Source organism: Dipteris shenzhenensis, chromosome 7, assembly GCF_047967505.1.
Source record: "Dipteris shenzhenensis isolate YYH24624 ecotype China chromosome 7, Dip_SZ_1.0, whole genome shotgun sequence".
In the NCBI taxonomy this organism is placed as follows: Eukaryota; Viridiplantae; Streptophyta; class Polypodiopsida; order Gleicheniales; family Dipteridaceae; genus Dipteris; species Dipteris shenzhenensis.
Window position 1 is genome coordinate 51912889 of NC_141602.1, and position 26864 is coordinate 51939752.

The following is a 26864-nucleotide window of genomic DNA, read 5'->3' on the forward strand; positions in this document are numbered from 1 at the left end:
TCTAAATTCTCAAAGCTATTAATTTTGGGCATTTAAAAGGTATTATTGCACGCTCTCGATTTTGACCACTTGTTTCACGTGATAAAAATAGTGTTGGTTGTCTCATTCAATGATTAGGGGTTTGATTTGAAATCTCTTACATCAAGCATAAAGACAAAGGATTGCACTAGAAAGGTTGTATAAAAAACTTTATATGTAATGAATAGCCGATTTGCAGTTATTATTTGAGAATATGGGCATGAAGTCATGTCTATCGTAATTTGATTGCAACACATGAGATGAAGAATTGAAACATGTATGAGAACTCTATATGATGATATCATTCATGATGTCACATAGTGCACATTGATATCATGTGCGGAGGGTAAATGATATGGATCTTTAAGGAGTTCGACATATGGGTTGGTAAGGTTTTGGATTTTTGCAAGGTGTTATGGGGATGATTGACGTAAATATGATGTTGATGGGCAATATTTCCAAATCTAACAAAAATATTTACAAAATTTACATGAAGTGCAATGCCATGTGTGGAACTTGACAAGATTATTACTTGATGATTGGATGGTGGGGCTATACATGGACTTGAAGCCAATGCTTGTACCATTGAGGAAAGGAAGCACATGAAGCAATAATGCTGGTTCAATACTATTAAAATAAAGTGTTGGATTTGAACATTTCTAGTCTTAAAATTTGATGGCATTTCCATGTTACTATAGGTGGACATGGGCATTGTTGTGTGGATGGCATGGTTATGTTAATGGTACGTAGTGCATAGTTGAACCTAGCAACATGGTGGTATGGGTAAGTAGCACGCCAATAGATGTATTAGGGATGTGCTTGCCATTACCGAGTGCCGACATTTGTCTTGTTGGTGTGATGTTGGTGAGTGCCAACATTTGTCTTGTCTGATTGGGTAACATGTTGTCTATATCGTACGTTAAACTTTTTTTCCTCTAACTTTTGATGGATGAAGGTTGTCTCAATAGGAACGAGATTAAACCCATCCTTTTCAAGATAGTTATAAGGGTTGTGAAATGGGATTGAGTCACGAGGCAATATATGCGTATGGACTTCAAACCATGAGCATTGCACGGTCCACGAAAGACAAGTACCAAGGCTTAGAAAAGAAAGAGGGGAAATTGAGAGGTCGACGAAGGTAGGGGACTGAAGGCTGACGAGGTAACTGCAGCCACCATCCAAACTGCGCCACGTACGCACTCCAGGGATGGATCATGGCGTATAGAGCGTCTTCGTACCATAGAAGGAGGCGGCCTGCATGGGATGTTTCGACTGCGGCTTCCGATGGCTGGCGTAACTCAATAGGCGTGTGCAACGTCAGCTTTCTAGAGAACGTCCCGTGCGTTATCAGAGGAAGAAGAAGCTTCACCAGCAGATGCAGCACGGAAGCCTTTTAATATAAAAAACGTCGTCCACGTGGAGCGTCAACCGAAATTCGGCAGCGTCGGCGATGACATTCGCAAAGTTTGTTATCCGGATCCCCTGGGCACTTGGAAGTTGGAGAATCCCAGTCCACGTGGCGGAAGCCCATACACCAGCAGCCGCAAAGCCCCGTCGGGACCCAAAAGTCGCGCTTGCGGCGTCTGCCATGTGGCGCGTCGTGGCCCGACAGAGGCCGACGTGGCAGGGAAGTTAAAGAAGGCGGTCCTTCTGTGGCTTTCTCCCAAAGCTTCGTCTTCTTTGTTGTGAGCTAGTAAGCCCCATGGCTTCTTCGTCTCCCATCCGCCACTGGCTCCGCACCTCCCCCCTCGGCTCTGGCTCCTCCTCCTCTGTCTCCCTCGCCATTAACCTCCACAATGGCCTCCCCTTCGCCCTTAAGTCCCTCCATCTCCCCTCCCCCTCCCGCCTCCTTGCCCTCCACCATGAACTCCATATCCTCCAAAGCCTCCACTCCCCCCGCATCCTCCGCTGCTTCGGTGCCCATTCATCCCCTCCCCATGGCTTCACCCTCTTCCTCGAATACATGCCCGATGGTAGTATCTCTGACCTTCTCCAGAAATCCGGTGGCAAATTGAATGAGAGCCTTGTTCGCCTCTACACCCGCGGCATCCTCGAGGGATTGCATTACCTCCACCAACGCCGCATCGTCCACTGCGATATCAAAGGGCAAAACATCTTGGTGGGATCCTCGGGCATCAAGATCGCCGATTTTGGGGCAGCCAAAAGGCTGGATGATCAAGAGTCCGAGCGGGAATCCTTCGGAGGTACACCCCTGTGGATGGCCCCGGAGGTAGTCCAGGGGATTGAGCAAGGCCTCCCATCGGATGTATGGTCTTTGGGATGCACGGTCGTCGAGATGTTGCAGGGACGCCCTCCTTGGGCCAATCTAACAGACGTCGCAGCTCTGCTCTTCCAGATTTCTCAAGAGGATCCGCTGTTGCCAGAGTCTCTCTCTGCTGAGGCCCGGGACTTTGTACGCAAATGTTTACAGCGAGATCCCAGGGCTCGATGGACTGCGGCCCAGCTTCTCCAGCATCCCTTCGTCAAAGTGCAATCGAAAGGCGACAGTGATTCTCCTGATTACCACGATCAGGGGTCGCCAAGGGGCGCTCTTGAATTCGGCATTGAGAGTGACACAGATGACGAGCCATCGGACTCTCTACCAATCCTTCCCGTGCCCAGAAAAATCGCAAAGACCGATTCAACTGCACAGGATATCGGCATGGCTAGGCGATGTATTTCGTCGGTCTCTCCCAGAGATGCCACCATCCCGACCACCATCAAATGGATCACCGTGCGGAGTGCGGAGGGATGGTCAGAAGACAGGCAAAAGCCATTCATGGAGACATTTGGAGCCGCGTATCCAAATCTTGTGCACGTGAGAGAGGGTTGCAAGGTGAATTTGGACTCACTGGTATTCCTGAGATAAAGGAAGGCCGCGGAGTGAGATCACGAGCACGCTAAAGGAAGGTGATCAGTTTTGCGCTGTGAAGATGATTGCCAGATCATCAATTCGATTGTGAGCTCGAAGGAAAGGGTTCAACGGAAATCGGTATACAAAGGGGTCAAGCCTCAAGGGCGATCAGTTTGATGCTTGTAATCCATAATTTTTTAGCACCCAAACTCCGTGAGTCCGTGCAGGGACGACCCATTTCGTCGCCAAAGTTGCGAAGAAGGTGCAAAGGGTCCGAGGATCCCTTCGGATTGAACCGCTTCTCAAGGCTGCTTATTATCACCACTTCAAACTCTATCATGAAGCAGCTTCAAACGGCCACATTGGATGGCTGCAAACGTCAAGAGTTTTCAAATTTTGAGCCTCCTGTTCAAACCCCAGTTCCAAGTTTCTTCCCGGAAAATTATATGTCAAAAAGCAATGACACAACTCCAGTGTTTACAATGAAAAGATGGTTTTGGACCAATTCGTCGAATCTCTTATTGTATCGTAGGTCAAGCTACTAAACACTCAGTCATCGTCAACTAATCCAAGTATCATGGTTTGGCATAGATCAGAAAGCTTAAAGTATTCTAACATTTTCTCTTTCAAATACAGACCTCAATCCAATTTTCTCCACGATCTAGTCATGGCTTTGGGATTTGATGGGTGTTCTAGCTTACTATGTTTCTCCCGCATAGTTTGCCCAAAGATGCCTAATTGATTTATTTGCTCTTTGGAATCAAGTGGTGCATTCAATCTATCACCATGACACTCCGCACCTTACCCAAACTCATTTGAAATGAGTTGCGAAACAATTTATTTTCATCTCTTGCATTGTTTCAATACAAAGGGTGAATAATAGAAAAAGATTCAAGAAGTTCAACTTTAGGAAATCTTTGTTGAATTTCATTTGTTAAAGTGGTACAAAGCGAAATAATCGCTTTCATTCCCATTGAGGGTGCCTTGCGAAGGAGGAAGGTCTTGGGTCCACAAAGGTGGCTTTAGTCCCTGGCTGTGTTTTGAGAGCTGGATGTTGCTAACCTTCCCTTCCCGCAGACATGCCGGCGAAGGGGTTCTCCATGTCTATCAACTCTGTTCGGCCTAAATGTCCAAACATGTTGGAGAATGTACCTCTTAACCTGGATGCTATAGAAGGAGCGAGAGAGTTGGGAGAGGCCACACTAGTGAAGGGGGCCCTTGAACCTGAGGGGTCTTGCATTACCTCGTCCAAGCTCTTTGTCTCATCGGAGCTGGATGGATCCTCCTGTCGGGGTCCTATTATGGAGTGGGAGCTAGGAATTGAGCTTTTGGATGGGGTTGATCCCCCAACTAGGGTGAAAGGTGGGCTGAGCGTAGCTCGAAGCACTGTCTTCAGGTGCGAGATCCTTGGACAAAATTCTCCCGGACCGCCGATTGGCACAGTAAGCTCATCCCGTGCCGATCGGCCACGAGTCAACGGCTATCAGACCAGTGGAATAATTAACTCTAACACGCATTTAATTAGGGGGGCGGGTTAGACCGTGGTCAGAAGTTAGGTCGGGGGGAAAGTGCTATGGCAATGGGTCAACGAAGTTTGACCGGTAGGATATGGCTATGGCAACGGTCAAAGGGATAGCGCTAAGCCACCGACCCGTGGGTATAGAAAAGTGCCATGTCGTCGACTAGTTTTTGATGATTTTTGAAGGATTTTGAGTTTCTGTTCAGTTTTTTCTATGTTAGGGGGATGCTATACTACCTAGTCTACCTAGTCAATGATTTTTGAAGGATTTTGAGTTTGTGTTCAGGTTTCTCTATGCTAGGGGGATGCTATACTACCTACTCAATGAAAAAAACTTTAAAGAAAAATAACTTTTGAATGCCAAAATGCAAAATTCAGCATGATTCATCATTCTTGGTTGTTTTCTGTGAATTTTTACATCATAGACTCCTTAGAAAACTTTCAAACTATCTTCCTACCAACTCAAAACACTAAAAAACAAGCTTCAAATGATCAAAAAGACTCTCCAACAGAAAATGATAGCTTTTCTCACTTTTTCGTCCAAACTCACACTTCTTCACTCTTTCCTCTTCTACAACTCCACTAACAAAGCTCCAAGTTAAGCTTGAATCCTTGTGCAATGGGTAGATTATGAAAGAAAGCAAGTGCAATACAAAAGCATACCTCCATTCCCTGGTAGCGGTGCCAAAAATGTGTCATCTCGACGGTGACTCACGTGTCATGGGAATGTTGAAGAGATGCCAATGGAGCCTCCACTCCAAGCTACTCCTTATGAGAGCAATGCAAGGCACAAGCCATACGCTGTAAAGATAGTGGGAGAGAAGGAAGGAGTCTCACTTGTGGCTTTCTCACATACACAATGGGGATTCACACACAAAGGTGAAGGCTGAAAACAGTTTTCCTCTTCTTAGTTGTGAAAGCCAAAAGAACTCTAGTACAAAGAAATAGCAGAGCCCTATATGTGGGTCTCAAACCAAACTCAGCTAACTAAGGTGGCATACTAACTGAGCCATGAACTAGAGTACATAAGGATAGCTGTCATCCAGTTATTATTCATGGGCAGTGTACCAACTGCATCTGCAACTAACAAGTCAGTGACATAAATGCACAATGGTCACCTTGGCATATCACGAGTGGAGCTCGATATCTCAACACTCCCCCTCGAGCTCAATCCCAATTCTTGCACACCAAGCAGGTCTCTGAACTTGCGTAGCTTCTCTGTGCCCAATGCCTTTGTGAATATGTCAGCTACCAAATCCTCTATGCTGACATAAACTAGATCAATAAGACCTAGTAAAACCTTTCCCCGCACAGAGTGATAATGCACCTCAATGTGCTTTGTTCTAGCATGATAGACTGGGTTATTTGCCAACTGTATACTGCTCATGTTGTCATAATAAATGACAATTGGCCCATCTGTAGACGGATGCATATCATAAAGTCGCTTATGCAACCAAGCTACCTCACATGCAGCCATCGCTGCACCCCTGTACTCAGCCTCTGTGCTCGACAAGGCAATTGTAGGCTGTTTCTTGCTGCTCTAAGTGACTGCAGCACTCCCAAAAGAGAACATATATCCATTGGTAGATCGTCTATTAGAAATACTACCAGCCCAATCAGCATCAGTGTATCCATGCAACTGCATCTGAACCCCAGCCTCATAAAATAGTCCATAGTGCAATGTGGACTTCACATACCTGAGTATGCGTCTAGCCGCATCCAAATGCAGTTTCCTTGGAGCATGCATAAACTGACTTACCAATCCAACAACATAGCTCAAATCTAGCCTGGGAATAGTCATATAAATCAAAATTCCTACTATGCATCTATACATAGTAGGGTCTTCTAGAAGCTCACCTGCATCTGTGCTCAGCTTCACATTCTGCTCCAAAGGAACTGAAATAGGCTTACAGCCTGTCATCCCATATTTGGACAGCATGTCCAATCCATACTGCCTCTGCAAGAGTTGTATCCCACTTGGTGATCTAATCACCTCAATGCCCAAGAAATAACGCAGCTCTCCCAAATCTTTCATCTCAAACTTCTGCTTCAATAGCATTTTCACATGAAGGATATCTTCATCACTATCACCTGTGATGATCAAATCATCAACATAAATGACAAGCAGCATAATACGTTTCTCTGTTTTTCTCACATAAAGTGAGAAATCTGCCTTGGAAATCTGAAAGCCAATAGTGACAAGATACTATCCTATCTTGTTAGACCATGCTCTAGGTGCTTGCTTCAAGCCATACAAGGCTTTCTTCAACCTGCAATCAAACTCAGGATGAACAGCATGAACATAACTTGGTGGCTGCTCCATAAAGACCTCTTCTTGCAAATCACCATGCAAGAAGGCATTCTTTACATCCATCTGATGTAAAGACCATCCCTTTGATGTAGCCATAGCAATGACTGCTCTTACGGTTGCCATCCTTGCAATCAGACTGAATGTTTCTTCATAATCAATGCCATATGTCTGTGCATACCCCTTGACAACTAATCTTGCCTTGTATCTGTTCACAGAACCATCTACATTGTGCTTTAGCTTATAAACCCACTTACAGCCAATTGCATTCTTGTCTTTAGGCAAAGGCACCAATTCCCATGTTGCATTTGCTTCCAAGGCATCCATTTCTTCATCCATGGTTTCTCCCATTTTTCTTTTCCCATGGCTTGCTCAAAAGAGGTGGGTTCTGGTTCCTGTATCACTTTGACCATATAGGCATAGTGAAATGCTGTAAATCCATCATATCGCAGCCTATCCACATGATACCTAGCTCTGGTAGACCTGCACAAAATAGGCTCACTTCGAGGTGCTCTCAAAACATCCTTGGTCTTCCTTACTCCAGGTGTAACAACAGAAGGAATACCCAACTCATCATCAATGCTTTGTTCTGAGCCACTAGATTCACCATCCACATAAGAGTGACCTGCATTCACATAAAACATGGGTTGATCTACCTTCTCTTTTCCTTTTTGTGATACCTGCATACCACTATCTACATTGCTTTGAGGAGATTCTCCTTATCTCAATCTGTCTGTCCATGGCAAAGTATGTGAACCACTGCTAGAGGACACTGCAGGTCCACTAATATTTTGTGATTGCTACTGTGAATTCTGTGCAGCATTACCATTTTGTGCATCTATATCATCAATCACATTTACTTGTTTATACCAACTGCTCATCCCATCAAAAACATCTCTGCTCACTGTAAACTTACGAGTAGAAGGGTTATAGCATCTATACCCTTTCTGATGCAAAGAATAACCAATAAAGATGCACTTCTCAGCTTTTGAATCCAACTTGGACCTCAACTCATCTGGCACATGAACATAGGAAATGCAACCAAAAATTTTCAAATGAGAAATATATGGTTTCCTACCAGTATACATCTCCTCTGGCGTCATGCCGTGTATTGCTGTAGTGGGAGTCCTGTTCATTATGTAAATTGCTGTAGCAACTGCTTCAGCCCAATAATAATCTCGTAGGTCTTTTTCATTTAGCATGGCCTGAGATACCGCTCCTGTTTTTCCTTTCTGCAAGTCCATTTTGCTATGGGATATGACTGCATGAATATTGCTGCTTTATGCCATGCTCCTGCAGGAACCTTGCAAACTCATTTGAGAGGTACTCTCCCCCTCCATCTGACCTTAGGCATTTTATTTGCAGGCCTGTTTCTTTTTCAACCATAGCTTTAAAAGCTTTGAAATGCCCAAACAGTTCACTTTTCTTTTTCATAAAATGCACCCAAAGTTTTCTGCTGTAGTCATCAATAAAAGTGACAAAATAATGACAGCCTCCAATAGATGTAGCTTTAGCGGTCCACACATCAGAGTGGATTAATTCCAATGGCTTCTTACTCTCTTGAACATGCCTAGGATATTGTTTCCTTGCCTGTTTTCCAAATTGACAGTCTTCACACAAAACAACTTTGAAATTCAACATGATTCATCATGCTTGGTTGTTTTTTGTGAATTTTTACATCATAGACTCCTTAGAAAACTTTCAAACTATCTTCCTACCAACTCGAAACACGAAAAAACAAGCTTCAAATGATCAAAAAGACTCTCCAACATAAAATAACAGCTTTTCTTACTTTTTTGTCCAAACTCACACTTCTTCACTCTTTCCTCTCCTACAACTCCACTAACAAAGCTCCAAGTTAAGCTTGAATCCTTGTGCAATGGGTAGATTATGAAAGAAAGCAAGTGCAATACAAAAGCATACCTCCATTCCCTGATAGCGGTGCCAAAAATGTGTCATCTCGACGGTGACTCACGTGTCATGGGGATGTTGAAGAGATGCCAATGGAGCCTCCACTCCAAGCTACTCCTTATGAGAGCAATGCAAGGCACGAGCCATACGCTATAAAGATAGTGGGAGAGAAGGAAGGAGTCTCACTTGCGGTTTTTGTTGAGATATCGAGCTCCACTCGCGATATGCCAGGGTGACCGTTGTGCATTTATGTCACCGACTTGTTAGCTACAGATGCGGTTGGTACACCGCCCACGAATAATAGCTGGATGACAGCTATCCTTATCTACACTAGTTCGTGGCTCAGTTAGTATGCCACCTTAGTTAGTTGAGTTTGGTTTGAGACCCACATATAGGGTTCTTCTATTTCTTTGAACTAGAGTTCTTTTGGCTTTCACAACTAAGAAGAGGAAAACTGTTTTCAGCCTCCACCTTTGTGTGTATTCCCCCATTGTGCTTGTGAGAAAGCCTCAAGTGAGACTCCTTCCCTCTCTCCCACTATCTTCTCATGGTATCAGAGCCTTGTTCGTGGTAAGGAGCTCAAGAAAGCAAACCAAGTTCGCAGTGTCCTGGTAAGAGGACTAGTGTTGCTTTCCTTTTTCGAGTTTGGGAGCAAATCTCTGCAGGTAGCACAGCCGGAAGTGCAAGAGTGCACTGTCTCAGATTGAGATGCCCTTCGCGGTGTGGCGAGAGGGCATTATATGCTACGGGGCCCGTTTTGGATTCGAGGTCATTTCGGGGCCCGTTTTGGAGGCGGAAGTTCTCCGCAGGCACTCAGAAAAAGGCCCTGTTTTTGCTGTGCGACCACTGTTCTGCAGATCGGTGAAAAGTTGCCACAGAAATTGCATCGTATGCCTGTGCGCAGAGATATTAGGAGTTGCAGAATCATCCTTATTGCATGTTGATGCAAAATCGTCACTAGGAAGTGACTGTGTGGTAAAAAAAAACCACTTTCGTCAGGTTTGCAGATTTGCCCTTGGGAGGCAAAAGCTGTGTTTTTTGTAGTGACAAAATATTTTGCAGTGTTCTGTAATGGTGTCTGATTCTCTTTCACAGATTGTCACTGAAAAGCTTGACAAGAACAACTTCCAAGCATGGAAGTTTAGAATGACGAATTTCCTTATGGGAAAAGGCTACTGGGAGTTCATTACAGGAAATGAAGAAGAACCAGTTCTTCCTAATGTTCCCAATCAACAGGAAATGCAGGCATTTAAAGGATGGCATGAGAGAGCCAGAAAAGTTATGTACTGGCTGTCTATCAGTATTTCAGATTCAATGATTGTGCATATTCAGGATGCAAGTACGCCAAAGGTGGCATGGGATACTTTGGCTAAAATGTTAGCACAAATACGCAGGCCAGGAAAATGCAGCTCAAGCAGGAGTTGCACAATGTGCAGAGAGAAAATATGAGCATCAATGACTACCACATGAAGGTGAAGAAAATTGCAGATGCACTTGCTTCCATTGGGTCGCCAGTGGATGATGATGATTTAGTTTCTGTGACCTTGAATGGTCTAGGAAAGGATTATGCACAGTTCCGGACATCCATTGCCGTCCGTGAAAAATTTCCTGATTTTGAGGAGTTGATTGCTCTTCTAATTTCTGAAGAGCAGAGAAATGGTGGTGCATCTTCTTCAGGAGGAACCTCAAAAGAAACTATCTTCTACTCAAATGCTGGAAGGGGTAGAGGCAGAGGTAGAGGAGGCCGATCTGGAGGCCATGGTAGAAATCAGAATATGCAACAAACTCAAGAAAACCAGTCCTATGCAGGAGGACGTGGTAACTCTAGAGGCAGTAGGAGCCAAAGAGGTCGTGGTGGATGGCAGAGAGGCCAAAATGCAAACACCAATGTTGAATGCTACTACTGTGGTAAAATGGGGCATATGGCTAAAGACTGCTACAAAAAGTAGAATGACATTATGAATGGAAAATTGCAGCAAGGCAATTATGCATCCTCTAGTAGACAGGGTGATGACAGAAATGAACATTTGTTTATGGTACATCATATGAAAAATTCTATGACAAGTACAGAAGAAAGCAATGATGTGTGGTATGTTGACTCAGGTGCATCAAACCACATGACAGGTCATGCTGAATGGATGCAGGATGCAAGGAAAATGGAAAAACCAGGATTTGTGGAGACTGGTGATGATACTGCACATCTTATTGTGCAGATTGGCAAAATTCCTTTGTCTATGCAGGATGGGAAAAAGAAATACTTGTCTGATGTATTTCATGTCCCGAACATCACCAAGAACCTGGTTTCTATTGGTCAAATGGTTGAGCAGGGCTTGCAGGTTAGATTCAATCCTCATGGATGTTTTGTTGAGGATATGAAAAATAATGGTCGCTTGATAGAAAAAGGAAAGAAGAAAGCAGGATGTTTACGTTGGATGCGGACATGCCTGAATTGAGTCCAGCAATGTTTGCACATGGGACCGGTGTAGTTGCAGATATTGATATCTGGCATAAACGCATTGGTCATGTTAATGTACAACGACTTAAATCAATGCAGGCCCAAAATATTGTTGCAGGATTGCCTAAATTCAAGGTTGCAGAAATGCATAAGGTGTGTGAAGCCTGTCAATTTGGAAAACAAGCAAGGAAACCATTTCCTAAGCATGTTCAAGAGAGTAAAAAGCCATTGGAATTAATCCACTCTGATGTGTGGACTACTAAAGTTGCATCTATTGGAGGTTGTCACTATTTTGTCACATTTATTGATGACTTCAGCAGAAAACTTTGGGTGTATTTTATGAAAAAGAAAAGTGAAGTGTTTGGGCACTTCAAAGCTTTTAAAGCTATGGTTGAAAAAGAAACAGGCCTGCAAATAAAATGCCTAAGCTCAGATGGAGGGGGAGAGTACCTCTCAAATGAGTTTGCAAGGTTCCTGCAGGAGCATGGCATAAAGCAGCAATATTCATGCAGTCATACCCCACAGCAAAATGGAATTACAGAAAGGAAAAACAGGCATATTGGAGAGGTATCTCGGGCCATGCTAAATGAAAAAGATCTACCAGATTATTATTGGGCTGAAGCAGTTAGTACAGCAATTTATATAATGAACAGGACTCCCACTGCAGCAATACATGGCATGACGCCAGAGGAGATGTATACTAGTAGGAAACCAGACATTTCTCATTTGAAAATTTTTGGTTGCATTGCCTATGTTCATGTGCCAGATGAGTTGAGGTCCAAGTTGGATCCAAAGGCTGAGAAGTCCATCTTTATTGGTTATTCTCTGCAGCAGAAAGGGTATAGATGCTATAACCCTTCTACACGTAAGTTCACAGTGAGCAGAGATGTTGTTTTTGATGAGATGAGTAGCTGGTATAAACCAGTAAATGTGATGATTGATGTAGATGCAAAAAATGGTAATGCTGCACAAAATTCACAGCAGCAATCACAAAATATCAGTGGACCTGCAGTGTCCTCTAGCAGTGGTTCACATACTTCGCCATGGACAGGTAGATTGAGATCAGGAGAATCTCCTCAAAGCAATGCAGATAGTGGTACGCAGGTATCACGAAAAGGAAAAGAGAAGGTAGATCAGCCCATGTTTGATGTGAATGCAGGTCACTCTTATGTGGATTGTGAATCTAGTGGCTCAGAGCAGAGCATTGATGATGAGTTGGGTATTCCTTCTGTTGTTACACCTGGAGTAAGGAAGACCAGGGATGTTTTGAGAGCACCTGGAAGTGAGCCTATTTTGCGCAGGTCTACCAGGGTTAGGTATCCTGTGGATAGGCTGAAATATGATGGATTTACAGCCATTCACTATGCCTATATGGTCAAAGTGATACAGGAACTAGAACCCACTTCTTTTGAGCAAGCCATGGGAAATGAAAAATGGGAGAAAGCCATGGATGAAGAAATGGATGCCTTGGATGCAAATGCTACATGGGAATTGGTGCCTTTGCCTAAAGACAAGAATGCAATTGGCTGTAAGTGGGTTTATAAGATCAAGCACAATGCAGATGGTTCTGTGAATAGATACAAGGCACGATTAGTTGTCAAGGGGTATGCACAGACATATGGCATTGATTATGAAGAAACTTTCAGCCCGGTTGCAAGGATGGCAACCGTAAGAGCAGCCATTGCTATGGCTGCAACAAAAGGATAATCTTTACATCAGATGGATGTAAAGAATGTCTTCTTGCATGGTGATTTGCAAGAAGAGGTCTTTATGGAGCAGCGAGCAGGTTATGTTCATGCTATTCATCCTGAGTTTGTTTGCAGGTTGAAGAAAGCCTTGTATGGCTTGAAGCAAGCACCTAGAGCATGGTCTGACAAGATAGGATAGTATCTTGTCACTATTGGCTTTCAGATTTTCAAGGCAGATTTCTCACTCTATGTGAGAAAAACAGAGAAAGGGATTATGCTGCTTGTCATTTATGTTGATGATTTGATCATCACAGGTGATAGTGATGAAGATATCCTTCATGTGAAAATGCTATTGAGGCAGAAGTTTGAGATGAAGGATTTGGGAGAGCTGTGTTATTTCTTGGGCATTAAGGTGATCAGATCACCAAGTGGGATACAGCTCTTGCAGAGGCAGTATGGACTGGACATGCTGTCCAAATATGGGATGACAGGCTGTAAGCCTATTTCAGTTCCTTTGGAGCAGAATGTGAAGCTGAGCGCAGATGCAGGTGAGCTTCTGGAAGACCCTACTATGTACAGACGCATAGTAGGAAGTTTGATTTACATGACTATTACCAGGCCAGATTTGAGCTATGTTGTTGGGTTGATAAATCAGTTTATGCAGGCTCCAAGGAAACCGCATTTGGATGTGGCTAGATGCATACTCAGGTATGTGAAGTCCACATTGCAGTATGGACTATTTTATGAGGCTGGGGTTCAGATACAGTTGCATGGATACACTGATGCTGATTGGGCTGGTAGTATTTCTGATAGACGATCTACTAGTGGATATGTGTTCTCTTTTGGGAGTGCTGCAGTCACTTGGAGCAGCAAGAAACAGCCTACAGTTGCCTTGTCAAGCACAGAGGCTGAGTACAGGGGTGCACTCGCGATATGCCAGGGTGACCATTGTGCATTTATGTCACCGACTTGTTAGCTACAGATGCGGTTGGTACACCGCCCACGAATAATAGCTGGATGATAGCTATCCTTATCTACACTAGTTCGTGGCTCAGTTAGTATGCCACCTTAGTTAGTTGAGTTTGGTTTGAGACCCACATATAGGGTTCTTCTATTTCTTTGTACTAGAGTTCTTTTGGCTTTCACAACTAAGAAGAGGAAAACTATTTTCAACCTCCACCTTTGTGTGTATTCCCCTATTGTGCTTGTGAGAAAGCCTCAAGTGAGACTCCTTCCCTCTCTCCCACTATCTTCACAGTTTTCTCACATACACAATGGGGGAATACACACAAAGGTGGAGGTTGAAAACAATTTTCCTCTTCTTAGTTGTGAAAGCCAAAAGAACTCTAGTACAAAGAAATAGGAGAACCCTATATGTGGGTTTCAAACCAAACTCAGCTAACTGTGGCATACTAACTAAGCCACGAACTAGAGTACATAAGGATAGCTGTCATCTAGCTATTATTCATGGGCGGTGTACCAACCGCATCTGCAACTAACAAGTCGGTGACATAAATGCACAACGGTCACCCTGGCATATCACGAGTGGAGCTCGATATCTCAACACTCTCCCTTGAGCTCAATCCCAATTCCTGCACACCAAGTAGGTCTCTGAACTTGCGCAGCTCTGCGCCCAATGCCTTTGTGAATATGTCAGCTACCTGATCCTCTATGCTGACATAAACTAGATCAATAAGACCTAGTAAAACCTTCTCCCACACATAGTGATAATGCACCTCAATGTGCTTTTTTCTAGCATGATAGACTGGGTTATTTGTCAACTCTATACAGCTCATGTTGTCATAATAAATGACAACTGGCCCATCTATAGATTGATGTATATCATAAAGTAGCTTATGCAACCAAGCTACCTCACATGCAGCCATTGCTGCACCCCTGTACTTAGGCTTTGTGCTCGACAAGGCAACTGTAGGCTATTTCTTGTTGCTCCAAGTGACTGCAGCACTCCCAAAAGAGAACATATATCCACTGGTAGATCGTCTATCAGAAATACTACCAGCCCAATCAGCATCAGTGTAACCATGCAACTGTATCTGAACCCCAGCCTCATAAAATAGTCCATAGTGCAATGTGGACTTCACATACCTGAGTATGCGTAGCTCAAATCTGGCCTGGTAATAGTCATAAATCAAACTTCCTACTATGCGTCTGTACATAGTAGGGTCTTACAGAAGCTCACCTGCATCTGCGCTCAGCTTCACATTCTACTTCAAAGGAACTGAAATAGGCTTATAGCCTGTCATCCCATATTTGGACAGCATGTCCAATCCGTAGTGCCCCTGCAAGAGCTGTATCCCACTTGGTGATCTAATCACCTCAATGCCCAAGAAATAACGCAGCTATCCCAAATCCTTCATCTCAAACTTCTACTTTAATAGCATTTTCACATGAAGGATATCTTCATCACTATCACCTGTGATGATCAAATCATCAACATAAATGACAAGCAGCATAATACCTTTCTCTATTTTTCTCACATAAAGTGAGAAATCTGCCTTGGAAATCTGAAAGCCAATAGTGACAAAATACTGTCCTATCTTGTTAGACCATGCTCTAGGTGCTTGCTTCAAGCCATACAAGGCTTTCTTCAACCTGCAAACAAACTCAGGATGAACAGCATGAACATAACTTGGTGGCTGCTCCATAAAGACCTCTTCTTGCAAATCACCATGCAAGAAGGCATTCTTTGCATCCATCTGATGTAAATACCATCCCTTTGATGTAGCCATAGCAATGACTGCTCTTACGGTTGCCATCCTTGCAATGGGCTGAATGTTTGTTCATAATCAATGCCATATGTTTGTGCATACCCCTTGACAACTAATCTTGCCTTGTATCTGTTCACAAAACCATCTACATTGTGCTTCACCTTATAAACCCACTTACAACCAATTGCATTCTTGTCTTTAGGCAAAGGCACCAGTTCCCATGTAGTATTTGCTTCTAAGGCATCCATTTCTTCATCCATGTTTCTCCCATTTTTCTTTTCCCATGGCTTGCTCAAAAGAGGTGGGTTTTGATTCTTGTATCACTTTGACCATATATGCATAGTGAATGGCTGTAAATCCATCATATCTCAGCCTATCCACATGATACCTAGCCTTGGTAGACCTGTGCAAAATAGGCTCACTTAGAGGTGCTCTCAAAACATGCCTGGTCTTCCTTACTCCAGGTGTAACAAAAGAAGGAATACCCAACTCATCATCAATGCTCTGTTCTGAGCCACTGGATTCACCATCCACATAAGAGTGACCTGCATTCACATCAAACATGGGCTGATCTACCTTCTCTTTTCCTTTTTGTGATACCTGCATACCACTATCTGCACTGCTTTAAGGAGATTCTCCTGTTCTCAATCTGCCTGTCCATGGCAAAGTATGTGAACCACTGCTAGAGGACACTGCAGGTCCACTAATATTTTGTGATTGCTGCTGCAAATACTATGCAGCATTACCATTTTGTGCATCTATATCATCAATCACATTTACTGGTTTAGGATGCGTCAATTTTACGAGCAAAAACCTATGAGCAAGTTTATCCGAGCGTGTTTTTCAAGAGATTTTTAAAAATGTTTTTCTTTAGGAAACATGGTTTTTACACTTTTATTTTCACTAGAACTAGATCCCTTTATCATAAAAATATACAGACTAGTCACTCATTCATTTTTACACAACATAATTTTCTTATTTAGAGACATCCCTTTGTACCCCTGTTATTACCTTAAAAAAGTGTTGATTCCTTTAAGAAACATTCCTCATAATCACTCTCAATGTAATAATACTATGCATATATAATTACTTATTAACACATTTATATCATATGGCAATATCTTTTTAGTGTTTTTATAGCATATTTATGGACATGTTTCTAAAGAAGTTTAAATTACTATAAATAAGTATTAACTTGGGCTTATATATCACTCTCATAAAATACATGTAATATTTAATACTATATATGAAAGATTTTCCAAAATATAACTCCATAGATGTGCTCAAATGGGGTGTTCCGATCAATTTGAGTGGCTGAATGACTATATTTGGACATCGGATATGAAAGTTATGTCACTTTTAAAAGTGCTGTCCAAGGTAGTTTCGCCAGCGAAACTACCTTGGGAGACTTGCTTCAAAGGGGTTTCGCTGGCGAAACTACCTGGATGGCTTGCTTCAATGAGTTTTCTTTGAAGAAACTCTTTCATGAAGCTAGGTTGAGAGAGGGTTTTCAATGTCACCCCCTATTAAGTAAAAGTTGTAAGAAGGATCATAAGGGAATTTTCATAGAGAAATCTACTCTACATGTGGGTTTCTTCAAAAGCCATCCCATTATGCTCTCACCATTCCTACAGATTCACCTAAAGATTTTTGTATAAAATAGGCATTGCTATAATACTTTGCATATTTCTAAGTGAAACTATGTTTTCTTCTGATCGATTTTTGCCATATTTATGCATAGTTGGAAGCTTTTTTTTTCCTTCGCTCGGACGCTCGGAAGATTTCGCTCAGAAAATGCTCATCCCCACTGGTTTATACCAGCATCTCATCTCATCAAAAACATCTTTGCTCACTGTAAACTTACGAGTAGAAGGGTTATTACATCTATACCCTTTCTACTGCAGAGAATAACCAATAAAGACGGGATGCGTCAATTTTACGAGCAAAAACCTATGAGCAGGTTTATCCGAGCGTGTTTTTCAAGAGATTTTTAAAAATGTTTTTCTTTAGGAAACATGGTTTTTACACTTTTATTTTCACTAGAACTAGATCCCTTTATCATAAAAATATACAGACTAGTCACTCATTCATTTTTACACAACATAATTTTCTTATTTAGAGACATCCCTTTGTACCCCTGTTATTACCTTAAAAAAGTGTTGATTCCTTTAAGAAACATTCCTCATAATCACTCTCAATGTAATAATACTATGCATATATAATTACTAATTAACACATTTATATCATATGGCAATATCTTTTTAGTGTTTTTATAGCATATTTATGGACATGTTTCTAAAGAAGTTTAAATTACTATAAATAAGTATTAACTTGGGCTTATATATCACTCTCATAAAATACATGTAATATTTAATACTATATATGGAAGATTTTCCAAAATATAACTTCATAGATGTGCTCAAATGGGGTGTTCCGATCAATTTGAGTGGTTGAATGACTATATTTGGACATTGGATATGAAAGTTATGTCACTTTTAAAAGTGTTGTCCAAGGTAGTTTCGCCAGCGAAACTACCTTGGGAGACTTGCTTCAAAGGGGTTTCGCTGGCGAAACTACCTGGATGGCTTGCTTCAATGAGTTTTCTTTGAACAAACTCTTTCATGAAGATAAGTTGAGAGAGGGTTTTCAATGTCACCCCCTATTACGTAAAAGTTGTAAGAAGGATCATAAGGGAATTTTCATAGAGAAGTCTACTCTACATGTGGGTTTCTTCAAAAGCCATCCCATTATGCTCTCACCATTCCTACAGATTCACCTAAAGATTTTTGTATAAAATAGGAATTGCTATAATACTTTGCATATTTCTAAGTGAAACTATGTTTTCTTCTGATCGATTTTTGCCATATTTATGCATAGTTGGAAGCTTTTTTTTTCCTTCGCTCGGACGCTCGGAAGATTTCGCTCAGAAAATGCTCGTCCCCTAAAGATGCACTTCTCAGCTTTTGGATCCAACTTGAACCTCAACTCATCTGGCACATGAACATAGGCAATGCAACCAAAAATTTTCAAATGAGAAATATCTGGTTTCCTACCAGTATACATCTCCTCTAGTGTCATGCCATGTATTGTTGTAGTGGGAGTCCTATTCATTATGTAAACTGCTGTAGCAACTTCTTCAGCCCAATAATAATCTGGTAGGTTTTTTTCATTTAGCATGGCCTGAGATACCTCTCCTGTTTTTCCTTTCTGCAAGTCCATTTTGCTGTGGGGTATGACTGCATGAATATTGTTGCTTTATGCTATGCTCCTGTAGGAACCTTGCAAACTCATTTGAGAGGTACTCTCCCCCTCCATCTGACCTTAGGCATTTTATTTGCAAGCCTGTTTCTTTTTCAACCATAGCTTTAAAAGCTTTGAAATGCCCAAACACTTCACTTTTCTTTTTCATAAAATGCACCCAAACTTTTCTGTTGTAGTCATCAATAAAAGTGACTAAATAATGACAGCCTACAGTAGATGCAGCTTTAGCAGTCCACACATCAGAGTGGATTCATTCCAATGGCTTCTTACTCTCTTGAACATGCTAGGAACTGGTTTCCTTGCCTGTTTTCCAAATTGATAGACTTCACACAAAACAACTTCGAAATTCAGCATGATTCATCATTCTTGGTTGTTTTTTGTGAATTTTTACATCATAGATTCCTTAGAAAACTTTCAAACTATCTTCCTACCAACTCAAAACACTAAAAAACAAGCTTTAAATGATCAAAAAGGCTCTCCAATAGAAAATGACAGCTTTTCTCACTTTTTCATCCAAACTCACACTTCTTCACTCTTTCCTCTCCTACAACTCCACTAATAAAGCTCCAAGTTAAGCTTGAATCCTTGTGCAATGGGTACATTATGAAAGAAAGCAAGTGCAATACAAAAGCATACCTCCATTCCCCGGTAGCAGTGCCAAAAATGTGTCATCTCGACGGTGACTCACGTGTCATGGGGATGTTGAAGAGATGCCAATGGAGCCTCCACTCCAAGCTACTCCTTGTGAGAGCAATGCAAGGCACGACCCATACGCTATAAAGATAATGGGAGAGAAGGAAGGAGTCTCACTTGCGGCTTTCTCACATACATAATAGGGGAATACACACAAAGGTGAAGGCTAAAAACAGTTTTCCTCTTCTTAGTTGTGAAAGCCAAAAGAACTCTAGTACAAAGAAATAGGAGAACCCTATATGTGGGTCTCAAACCAAACTCAGCTAACTAAGGTGGCATACTAATTGAGCCACGAACTAGAGTACATAAGGATAGCTGTCATCCAACTATTATTCATTGGCGATGTACCAACCGTATCTGCAACTAACAAGTCAGTGACATAAATGCACAATGGTCACCTTGGCATCTCAACACTACCCCTCGAGCTCAATCCCAATTCCTGCACACCAAGCAGGTCTCTGAACTTGCGCAGCTTCTCTGTGCCCAATGCCTTTGTGAATATGTCAGCTACCTGATCCTCTATGCTGACATAAACTAGATCAATAAGACCTAGTAAAACCTTGTGCTGCACATAGTGATAATGCACCTCAATGTGCTTTTTTCTAGCATGATAGACTGGGTTATTTGCCAACTGTATACTGCTCATGTTGTCACAATAAATGAGAACTGGCCCATCTGTAGACTGATGCATATCATAAAGTAGCTTATGCAACCAAGCTACCTCACATGCAGCCATCGCTGCACCCCTGTACTCAGCCTCTGTGCTCGACAAGGCAACTGTAGGCTGTTTCTTGCTGCTCCAAGTGACTGTAGCACTCCCAAAAGAGAACATATGTCCACTGGTAGATCGTCTATCATAAATACTATTAGCCCAATCAGCATCACTCTAACCATGCAACTGTATCTGAACCCTAGCCTCATGAAATAGTCCATAGTGCAATGTGGACTTCACATACCTGAGTATGCGTAGCTCAAATCTGGCCTGGTAGTAGTCATATAAATCAAACTTCCTACTATGCATCTGTACATAGTAGGGTCTTCCAGAAGCTCACCTGCATCTGCGCTCAACTTCACATTCTGCTCCAAAGGAACTGAAATAGGCTTACAACCTATCATCCCATATTTGGACAACATGTCCAATCCATACTGCCTCCAAGAGCTGTATCCCACATGGTGATCTAATCACCTCAATGCCCAAGAAATAACGCAGCTCTCCCAAATCCTTCATCTCAAACTTCTGCTTCAATAGCATTTTCACATGAAGGATATCTTCATCACTATCACCTGTGATGATCAAATCATCAACATAAATAACAAGCAGCATAATACCTTTCTCTGTTTTTCTCACATAAAGTGAGAAATTTGCCTTGCAAATCTGAAAGCCAATAGTGACAAATACTATCCTATCTTCTCACACCATGCTCTAGGTGCTTGCTTCAAGCCATACAAGGTTTTCTTCAACCTGCAACCAAACTCAGGATGAACAGTATGAACATAACTTAGTGGTTGCTCCATAAAGACCTCTTCTTAGAAATCACCATGCAAGAAGGCATTCGTCACATCCATCTGATGTAAAGACCATCCCTTTGATGCAGCCATAGCAATGACTCTCTTACGATTGCCATCCTTGCAACTGGACTGAATGTTTCTTCATAATCAATGCCATATGTTTGTGCATACCCCTTGACAAGTAATCTTGCGTTGTATCTGTTCATAGAACCATCTGCATTGTGCTTCACCTTATAAACCCACTTACAGCCAATTGCATTCTTGTCTTTAGGCAAAGGCACCAATTCCCATGTAGCATTTACTTCCAAGGAATCCATTTCTTCATCCATGGTTTCTCCCATTTTTCTTTTCCCATGGCTTACTCAAAAGAGGTGGGTTCTAGTTCCTGTATCACTTTGACCATATAGGCATAGTGAATGACTGTAAATCCATCATATCTCAGCCTATCCACATGATACCTAGCTCTGGTAGACCTGTGCAAAATAGGCTCACTTCATTACTCCAAAACATGCCTAGTCTTCCTTACTCCAGGTGTAACAATAGAAGGAATACCCAACTCATCATCAATGCTCTGTTCTGAGCCACTGGATTCACCATCCACATAAGAGTGACTTGTATTCACATCAAACATGGGCTGATCTACCTTCTCTTTTCCTTTTTGTGATGCCTGCATACCACTAGGACACTGCAGGTCCACTAATATTTTGTGATTGCTGCTGTGAATTCTGTGCAGCATTACCATTTTGTGCATCTATATCATCAATCACATTTACTAGTTTATACCAGCTACTCATCTCATCAAAAATATCTCTGCTCACTGTAAACTTACGAGTAGAAGGGTTATAGCATCTATACCCTTTCTGCTACAGAGAATAACCAATAAAAATGCACTTGTCAGCTTTTGGATCCAACTTGGACCTCAACTCATTTGGCACATGAACATAGGCAATGCAACTGAAATTTTTCAAATGAGAAATATCTGGTTTCCTACCAGTATACATCTCCTCTGGCATCATGCCATGTATTGCTGCAGTGGGAGTCCTGTTCATTATGTAAACTGCTGTAGCAAATGCTTCAGCCCAAAAATAATCTAGTAGGTCTTTTGCATTTAGCATGCCCCGAGATACCTCTCCTGTTTTTCCTTTTTGCAAGTCCATTTTGATGTGGGGTATGACTGCATGAATATTACTGCTTTATGCCATGCTCTGCAGGAACCTTGCAAACTCATTTGAGAGGTACTCTCTGCCTCCATCTGACCTTAGGCATTGTATTTGCAGGCCTATTTCTTTTTCAACCATAGCTTTAAAAGCTTTGAAATGCCCAAACACTTCACTTTTGTTTTTCATAAAATGCACCCAAACTTTTCTGCTGTAGTCATCAATAAAAGTGACAAAATAATGCTCGGGGGGGTCACTCACCATATGTAACCCTATCACGTGAGTTCAACAGAAGGATTTTTTTAATTTATAGAATTTACAGAAATAAATATACATAAGGGACTATTTAAAATAGTTTTGGAAAAAATTTACAGATTTGTATAGAAAAGGGGTACATTTTATTAATGAAATTTTTTACAGATAAGGGACTTTAAATATAGGCCTTGAACGCACGTGATATAGAGGGTTTATACATAGTGACCCCCCCGAGAAATAATGATAGCCTCCAATAGATGCAACTTTAGCAGTCCACACATCAGAGTGGATTCATTCCAATGGCTTCTTACTCTCTTTAACATGCCTAGGAAATGGTTTCCTTGCCTGTTTTCCAAATTGACAGGCTTCACACAAAACTTCAAAATTCAGCCTGATTCATCATTCTTGGTTGTTTTTTGTGAATTTTTACATCATAGATTCCTTAGAAAACTTTCAAACACTAAACAACAAGCTTCAAATGATCAAAAAGATTCTCCAACAGAAAATGACAGCTTTTCTTACTTTTTCGTCCAAACTCACACTTTTTCACTCTTTCCTCTCCTACAACTCCACTAGCAAAGCTCCAAGTTAAGCTTGAATCCTTGTGCAATGGGTAGATTATGAAAGAAAGAAAGTGCAATACAAAAGCACACCTCCATTCCCCGGTAGCGGTGCCAAAAATGTGTCATCTCGACGGTGACTCACGTGTCATGGGGATGTTGAAGAGATGCCAATGGAGCTTCCACTCCAAGCTACTCCTTATGAGAGCAATGCAAGGCATGAGCCATACGCTGTAAAGATAGTGGGAGAGAAGGAAGGAGTCTCACTTGCGGCTTTCTCACATACACAATGGGGGAATACACACAAAGGTGGAGGCTGAAAATAGTTTTCCTCTTCTTAGTTGTGAAAGCCAAAAGAACTCTAGTATAAAGAAATAGGAGAACCCTATATGTGGGTCTCAAACCAAACTCAGCTAACTAAGGTGGTATACTAACTGAGCCACGAACTAGAGTACATAAGGATAGCTGTCATCCAGCTAATATTCATGGGTGGTATACCAACCGAATCTACAACTAACAAGTCGGTGACATAAATGCACAACGGTCACCTTGGCATATCATGAGTGGAGCTCGATATCTCAAGACTCCCCCTCAAGCTCAATCCGAATTCCTGCACACCAAGCAGGTCTCTGAACTTGCACAACTTCTTTGCGCCCAATGCCTTTGTGAATATGTCAGCTACCTGATCCTCTGTGGTGACATGAACTAGATCAATAAGACCTAGTAAAACCTTGTGCCGCACATAGTGATAATGGACCTCAATGTGCTTTTTTCTAGCATGATAGACTGGGTTGTTTGCCAACTGTATATAGCTCATGTTGTCACAATAAATGACAACTGGCCCATCTGTAGACTGATGCATATCATAAAGTAGCTTATGCAACCAAGCTACCTCACATGTAGCCATCACTGCACCCCTGTACTCAGCCTCTATGCTCGACAAGGCAATTGTAGGTTGTTTCTTGCTGCTCCAAGTGACTACAACACTCCCAAAAGAGAACATATATCCATTGGTAGATCGTTTATCAGAAATACTACTAGCCCAATCAGCATCAGTGTATCCATGCAACTGTATGTGAACCCCAGCCTCATAAAATAGTCCATAGCGCAATGTGGACTTCACATACCTGAGTATGGGTCTAGCAGCATCCAAATGCGGTTTCCTTGGAGCCTACATAAACTAACTTACCAATCCAACAGCATAGCTCAAATCTGGCTTGGTGATTGTCATATAAATCAAACTTCCTACTATGCATCTGTACATAGTAGGGTCTTCTAGAAGCTCACCTGCATCTGCGCTCAGCTTCACATTCTGCTCCAAAGGAACTAAAATAGGCTTACAGCCTATCATCCCATATTTGGATAGCATGTCCAATCCATACTGCCTCTGCAAGAGCTGTATCCGACTTGGTGATCTAATCAACTCAATGCCCAAGAAATAATATAGCTCTCCCAAATCCTTCATCTCAAACTTCTGCTTCAATAGCATTTTAACATGAAGGATATCTTCATCACTATCACCTGTGATGATCAAATCATCAACATAAATGACAAGGAGCATAATACCTTTCTCTGTTTTTCTCACATAAAGTGAGAAATCTAACTTGGAAATCTGAAAGCCAATAGTGACAAGATACTGTCCTATCTTGTCAAACTATGCTCTAGGTGCTTGCTTCAAGCCATAAAAGGCTTTCTTCAACTTGCAAACAAACTCAGGATGAACAGCATGAACATAACTTGGTGGCTGCTCCATAAAGACCTCTTCTTGCAAATCACCATGGAAGGAGGCATTCTTTACACTGATGTAAAGACCATCCCTTTGATGCAGCCATAGCAATGACTACTCTTACGATTGCCATCCTTACAACTGGATTGAATGTTTCTTCATAATCAATGCCATATGTCTGTGCATACCCCTTGACAACTAATCTTGCCTTGTATCTGTTCACAGAACCATCTGCATTGTGCTTCACCTTATAAACCCACTTACAACCAATTTCATTCTTGTCTTTAGGCAAAGGCACCAATTCCCATGTAGCATTTGCTTCCAAGGCATCCATTTCTTCATCCATGGTTTCTCCCATTTTTCTTTTCCCATGGCTTGCTCAAAAGAGGTGGGTTCTGGTTCCTGTATCACTTTGACCATATAGGCGTAGTGAATGGCTGTAAATCCATCATATCTCAGCCTATCCACATGATATGTAGCTCTGGTAGACCTGCGCACAATAGGCTCACTTCAAGGTGCTCTCAAAACATCCTTGGTCTTCCTTACTCCAGGTGTAACAACAGAAGGAATACCCACCTCATCATCAATGCTCTGTTCTGAGCCACTGGATTCACCATCCACATAAGAGCGACCTACATTCACATCAAACATGGGCTGATCTACCTTCTCTTTTCCTTTTTGTAATACCTGCATACCACTATCTGCATTGCTTTGAGGAGATTCTCTTGATCTCAATCTGCCTGTCCATGGCAAAGTATGTGAACCACTACTAGAGGACACTGCAGGTCCACTAATATTTTGTGATTGCTGTTGCGAATTCTGTGCAGCATTACCATTTTGTGCATCTATATCAATCACATTTACTGGTTTATACCAGCATCTCATCTCATCAAAAACATCTCTGCTCACTGTAAACTTACGAGTAGAAGGGTTATAGCATCTATGTCCTTTCTGCTGCAGAGAATAACCAATAAAGACGCACTTCTCAGCTTTTGGATCCAACTTGGACCTCAACTCATCTGGCACATGAACATAGGCAATGCAACCAAAATTTTTCAAATGAGAAATATCTAGTTTCCTACCAGTATACATCTCCTCTTGCGTCATGCCATGTATTGCTGCAGTGGGAGTCTTGTTCATTATGTAAACTACTGTAGCACCAATAATAATCTGGTAGGTCTTTTTCATTTAGGATGGCCTGAGATACGTCTCCAATATGCCTGTTTTTCCTTTCTGCAAGTCCATTTTGTTGTGGGGTATGACTGCATGAATATTGCTGCTTTATGCCATGCTCCTGCGGGAACCTTGCAAACTCATTTGAGAGGTACGCTCCCCCTCCATCTGACCTTAGGCATTCTATTTGTAGGCCTGTTTCTTTTCCAACCATAGCTTTAAAGGCTTTGAAATGCCCAAACACTTCACTTTTCTTTTTCATACAATGCACCCAAACTTTTCTGCTGTAGTCATTAATAAAAGTGACAAAATAATGACAGCGTCCAATAGATGCATCTTTAGCAGTCCACACATCAGAGTGGATTAATTCCAATGGCTTCTTACTCTCTTGAACATGCCTAGGAAATGGTTTCCTTGCCTGTTTTCCAAATTGACAGGCTTCACATACCTTATGCATTTCTGCAACCTTGAATTTATGCAATCTTGCAACAATATTTTGGGCCTGCATTGATTTAAGTAACTGTACATTAACATGACCAATGCGTTTATGCCAGATATCAATATCTGTAACTACAGCGGTCCCATGTGCAAACATTGCTGCACTCAATTCAGGCATGTCTGCATCCAACGTAAACATCCTACCTTCTTCTTTCCTTTTGCTATCAAGTGACCGTTATTTTTCATATCCTCAACAAAGCATCCATGAGGATTAAATCTGACCTGCAAGCCCTGGTCAACCATTTGACCAACAGAAACCAGGTTCTTGGTGATGTTCGGGACATGAAATATATCAAACAAGTATTTCTTTTTCCCATCCTGCATGTGCAGTATCATCACCAATCTCCACAAATCCTAGTCTTTCCATTTTCCTTGCATCCTGCATCCATTCTGCATGACTTTCATGTGGTTTGACACACCTGAGTCAACATACCACACATCATTTCTTTCTTCTGCACTTGTCACAGAATTGGTCATGTGCTGCACCATAAATAGATGCTCATTTCTGTCATCACCCTGTCTATTAGAAGATGCATAGTCGCCTTGCTAC

The 26864-nt window shown here is 41.9% G+C and overlaps 1 pseudogene; it reads left to right on the plus strand.

Moving 5' to 3' along the window:
- The first annotated feature begins 1699 nt into the window (after positions 1-1699).
- LOC147900479 (mitogen-activated protein kinase kinase kinase 18-like) lies at positions 1700-2905 on the plus strand (annotated as a pseudogene).
- Positions 2906-26864: the final 23959 nt, after the last annotated feature.